A 6000-nucleotide genomic window follows, 5' to 3' on the forward strand; every position below is an offset into this window, starting at 1 on the left:
ATTACAACTAAATAGAGACACACATGCATGCATTGTTTTGGGCATGTCTGTTTAATGGTTAAGGGGTGCTGATGAACACAACGATACACAAAGGTACCGTGGCAATTCCATAAAAACTAAATCAAGCACTCTAGTCTTTACATGTATTGTTAGGAAAAATGCCACATCTCAACTTTTTCATTTCTTGAGAGTTGCTACTGCTTGAGGCAGGCAAATTTCAGCCAATTTGATGGAAAAAAATGGACTAAGATTTCTTCTAGCCTGTGAAGCAAAAGCACATTGCAAGTGGCTGATTTTCAAATACTATACATCAGTAACATCCTTCTCTCGTGACAGACAACCATAGCAAATTCACCTGAGTTTGGTTTTGGTGCAGATAGAGCTAAGGCACCACAGGTATCAATTTCCTACAGACTCAGGTAAGACTCACATCTTTTTTTTCAGCATCCGGAGGACAGACCCGGCACTTGCTGCCTCGGGCGACGTGGACGGAGGCTCTCGAGCTGTCCAGGGACCGTCTGTCCGCCGCTCGCGCTGCCCTAAACACGAGCCGCTTCCGCCTGGGCCCCTGGGCCCTCGCCGCTGCCCCGCGGGAGCCGGACGCCGCCCCCTCCTCAGGCCCCGCAGCTCCTCCAGCCAGCCCGTCTGCCCGGAACAGTCCGCGCGGCACCCACGCTCCGGGAGTGCCGGGTCCGGGAAGCACCGCCGGCGAGGCACCAGGCCGCAGCGCGCAGCCCACGACCGGTCACTCCTGCAGCTCGGGGTCCCTGCCTGCGCCCCGCCCGCGGCCCGTACCTTCCTCAGCGCAGACATCCTCGGGCGCTCGGAGTTCAGCAGGCGCAGGGCGACAGGGCACACAGCCCGTCCATCCGCAGGGCTGGCCGTCAGTCCGGGGGACCGCGCTCGAGCGCAGTGCACGCTGGGAGCCCCCCGCCGGCGCCTGCGCACTGGTCGACCGGGAGGCCCCGCACGCTGGGGGCCGGCCTGAGTGCGGAGGCACCTGGGGAGGGGCCACACCCGCACCGGGGAGCCCAGGCAGCACCGCGCCCTGCCGTCCGGGGGTCCTTCCGCCCCACCGCTCCCCCGCCGCCGCCGCCGCCGCCACGCGCCCCACCGCGCTCCAGCCCGGCACACGCTCGGAGCCCGCCGCCGGCGCCTGCGCACTGGGCGCCCAGGAGGCCTGGCGCGCTGGGGGCCGGCCGGCGCGCGGAGGCACCTGGGGAAGGGCCAGGCGAGCGCGGGGAGCCCAGGCAGCGCCGAGCATGGCGTCCGGGGTTCCTTCCGCCCCACCGCTCCCCCGCCCCTGCCGGCGCGCAGGCCCCGCCCCGGATGCCACCTGTGGCGCGGGTCCCCTGGCGCTGGAGGCGGCGGTAGCCTGCAGCACGTGCAGCTCGCCCGCAGCCCCACGGTCCCAGCGCCGCCTGTGCGGCTGGTGCCAGGGCGACACGAAGGTAGCGCGCGTCCCCCCAGGGGCGGTGCCCCGCATCCGGAGGACAGACCCGGCATTAGCTGCCTCGTGCGACGTGGACGGAGGCTCTCGAGCTGTCCAGGGACCGTCTGTCCGCCGCTGGCGCTGCCCTAAACACGAGCCGCTTCCGCCTGGGCCCCTGGGCCCTCGCCGCTGCCCCGCGGGAGCCGGACGCCGCCCCCTCCTCAGGCCCCGCAGCTCCTCCAGCCCGCCCGTCTCCGGCACAGCCCGCGCGGCACCCACGTCCCGGGAGTGCAGGGTCCGGGAAGCACCGCCGGCGAGGCACCCAGGCGCCGCGAGGGACGAGGCCGCCGCGCAGCCCGCGACCGGTCGCCCCGGCAGCTCGGCCCCCGCGGCTCGCACCTTCCTCAGCGCTGACATCCTCGGGCGCTCGCGGTTCAGCAGGCGCAGGGCGACATGCTTTGTGGCCCGTCTGTCCGCAGGGTCGGCTGGCCGTCAGTCCGGGGGACCGCGCTCGAGCCCAGTGCACGCTGGGAGCCCCTCGCTGGCGCCTGCGCACTGGGGCCTCACGGGGTAAACAACCCCCACTGAGCCCTGCACCAGGCAGGGGGTTGAGCAGCTCCCCCAAGTGCTAACAACTGAAAATCAGCACAATAGACTCTCCCCCAGAAGACCAGCGAGAAGGACAGGGGAAAAACAAGTTATTGACCAAGCAGCACTGGAAAGTTCCAGGGTAAGACAAGGGACTTGCAGGATACAGAATCAGACGATATTCCCCCTTGTTTTGTTGTTGTTGTTGTTGTTGTTGTTATTTTTTATTTCTGTTTGCTTCCCCCACCCCTTTTTTCCTTTCTTTTTTTTCTTTTTCTTCTCTTTTTCTTCCTTTTTTCTTCCTTTTTTCTTTCTTCTTTTTTCTTTTCTTTCCGTCTTTCTCTCCTCTCTTTTTCTCCTTTTCCCAATACAACATGTTTTTGGGCACTCTGCACTGAGCAAAATGACTAGAAGGAAAACCTCACCTCAAAAGAACGAATCAGAAACATCCTCTCTCCCATAGAGTTACAAAATCTGGATTACAATTCAATGTCAGAAAGCCAATTCAGAAGCATTATTATAAAGCTACTGGTGGCTCTAGAAAAAAGCAAAAAGGACTCAAGAGACTTCATGACTGCAGAATTTAGAGCTAATCAGGCAGAAATTAAAAATCAATTGAATGAGACACAATCCAAACTAGAAGTTCTAATGATGAGGGTTAACAAGGTAGAAGAACGAGTGAGTGACATAGAAGACAAGTTGATGGCAAAGAGGGAAATGAGGAAAAAAGAGACAAACAAGTAAAGGACCATGAGGATAGATTAAGGGAAATAAATGACAGCCTGAGGAAGAAAAACCTACGTTTCATTGGGGTTCCAGAGGGCGCCAAATGTGACAGAGGCCCAGAATATGTATTTGAACAAATCATATCTGAAAACTTTGCTAATCAGGGAAGGGAAACAGGCATTCATATCCAGGAAATAGAGAGATTCCACCCCCTGAAATGAATAAAAACTGTTCAACACCTCGACATTTAATGGTGAAGCTTGCAAATTCCAAAGATAAAGAGAAGATCCTTAAAGCAGCAAGAGACAAGAAATCCCTGACTTTTATGGGGAGGAGTATTAGAGTAACTGCAGACCTCTCCACAGAGACCTGGCAAGCCAGAAAGGGCTGGCAGGATATAGTCAGGGTCCTAAATGAGAAACACATGCAACCGAGAATACTTTATCCAGCAAGGATCTCAATCAGAATGGAAGGAGAAAGAAAGAGCTTACAAGACAGGCAGGAACTGAAAGAATATGTGACCTCCAAACCAGCTCTGCAAGAAATTTTAAGGGGGACTCTCAAAATTCCCCTTTAAGAAGAAGTCCACTGGAACAATCCACAAAAACAGGGACTGAATAAGTATCATGATGACACTAAACTCATATCTTTCAATAGTAACTCTGAACGTGAACGGGCTTAATGACCCCATCAAAAGGCGCAGGGTTTCAGACTGGATAAAAAAGCAGGACCCGTCTATTTGCTGTCTACAAGAGACTCATTTTAGACAGAAGGACACCTACAGCCTGAAAATAAAAGGTTGGAGAACCATTTACCATTCGAATGGTCCTCAAAAGAAAGCAGGGGTAGCCATCCTTATATCCGATAAACTAAAACGTACCCCGAAGACCGCAGTGAGAGATGAAGAGGGACACTATATCATAATTAAAGGATCTATCCAACAAGAGGACTTAACAATCCTCAATATATATGCCGCGAATGTGGAGGCTGCCAAATATATCAATCAATTAATAACCAAAGTGAAGACGTACTTAGATAATAATACACTTATACTTTGTGACTTCAATCTAGCGCTTTCTACACTTGATAGTTTCCTAAACACAACATCTCCAAAGAAACGAGAGCTTTAAATGATACACTGGACCAGATGGATTTCACAGATATCTACAGAACTTTACATCCAAACTCAACTGAAAATACATTCTTCTCAAGTGCACATGGAACTTTCTCCAGAATAGACCACATACTGGGTCACAAATTGGATCTGAGCCGATACCCAAAGATTGGGATCGTCCCCTGCATATTCTCAGACCATGATGCCTTGAAATTAGAACTAAATCACAACAAGAAGTTTGGAAAGACTTCAAACACGTGGAGGTTAAGGACCATCCTGCTAAAAGATGAAAGGGTCAACCAGGAAATTAAGGAGAAATTAAAAAGATTCATGGAAACTAATGAGAATGAATATACTACCATTTAAAACCTTTGGGATACACCAAAAGCAGTCCTGAGGGGGAAATACATCACAATACTAGCAGCCATCCAAAAGCTGGAAAGAACTCAAATACAAAAGCTAACCTTACACCTAAAGGACCTAGAGAAAAAAAAAAAAAAAAACAGCAAATAGATCCTACACCCAGCAGAAGAGAGTTAATAAAGATTCGAGCAGAACTCAATGAAATCGAGACCAGAAGAACTGTGGAACAGATCAAACAAAACCAGGAGTTGGTTCTTTGAAAGAATTAATAACATTAATTAATTAGAGGTATTGAATAATATAAATGGTGAAGTAACCTCGTACTTGGAATTTAAAAAATTCTATCAGATGGTAGCGTGGAAAATACAGAAAGGAAAGAACAACTAGAAGGCTATAAAAGTGTAGGTTGAATCCAACAGATTTTGCCTTGGATATTTGGGTGATCATCCTACCTTAATCAGATTTGAAAGGTCTTTGAGACTGATTATTTCTTACCCCTTCTTGAAACATTGTGGGTAGTACATTTCCAAAGAAATTCAAAACATAAATGATAGATAGCATTTTCATGAAGATAAATTTAGAATAATTTTAAATACTGTAACAGAGTCTAGGTAGGAAAACAAAACATGTTAGTTATTTTAGCACAGAAAATTTGACAACACAGAAAATTTTACATGCAGGATTGGTTAAGCACATACTGCCTGTTATTGAGGAGTGGAGAAACCAAAAAGGAACACTGAGGTAACACACATACAGTATATATATATTTACCCTGAGAGCTGAAGTATGGTAGGAAGAGGATGTAGTTATTAGAACCTAATGGCTTAAAGGAGGGGCCCTGCAGAACTGGTGATATAGTACCTGCAAGCGGTGTGATGAAGCTGGTTCTGGCTTGGGTCAGATAACAGAGAACTGGAAACTGGAGCTGTGGCTGCTAGGTGTCTCCTTGTCCTGCCTCTCAGTGTGAATTCCAGTGCCTCCTATGGGCAGAATCTAACAGGAAGCTAGCTGACTAAACAGCATTATTTGCAGTATCCCAGTCCTAGTAGCATCACAGTAGAGAAGGGGGTGGTGTTGAGGCTGAGACAGCAGCTTAGTAAACCTTAATAGTTGTTGTCATCAAACTACTTGTAATGAGTTATTTCCAATAAAGTATATATTCAGGATTTTAGAATGAATCTAATTTCGTGGAAAGTGGCCTTGTTAATTTGCAAAGTAACAAACTCTAAAGTGCCATTTATCATTACAATTTCAATTTGGTAGTTCTTTGCTGATAGTTACAGTGGCAGGCCACTTGGACATTGTTTTGGCTTTTTAAAAAATCATAATTCAGAGAAAACTAATTCTGCTTGTTTTGATTTCTAAGACATGGGCTAAATGTAGTGAAATCAGAAAGAATAAATAATGGGCATGTAAGCTTGATGGACCCAAATCATAAACGGTGTCAGGGGATTTCATTTTATGGGTGGAAGCTGAAGACTGTTACCTGAATGGATTAAGTGTTACGTGTTTTCAGAATCAGGATTTCCCTTTCTATAAATTTCAAGTATAGGTATATAATCTCCGAGTAATGGTCTTTTTCATTATAATGCACCCAGTGCTGTGAGCATAACACCTAAATTATTTATAAATTACAAATTTAATCTTATCTGAGATGTTAGCTTTTGAATCTTTCTGCAGGTTACTGTAAACTCACTTTGTCTTTAAATCACTTTTAATGGAAGTTTTTGAGTAAAAATTTTAAAACATAAAATTAGTTTTTATCTAATATTTTCAT

The sequence above is a fragment of the Canis aureus genome, unplaced genomic scaffold, assembly GCF_053574225.1.
Source record: "Canis aureus isolate CA01 unplaced genomic scaffold, VMU_Caureus_v.1.0 ptg000239l_RagTag, whole genome shotgun sequence".
NCBI classification, from domain to species: Eukaryota; Metazoa; Chordata; class Mammalia; order Carnivora; family Canidae; genus Canis; species Canis aureus.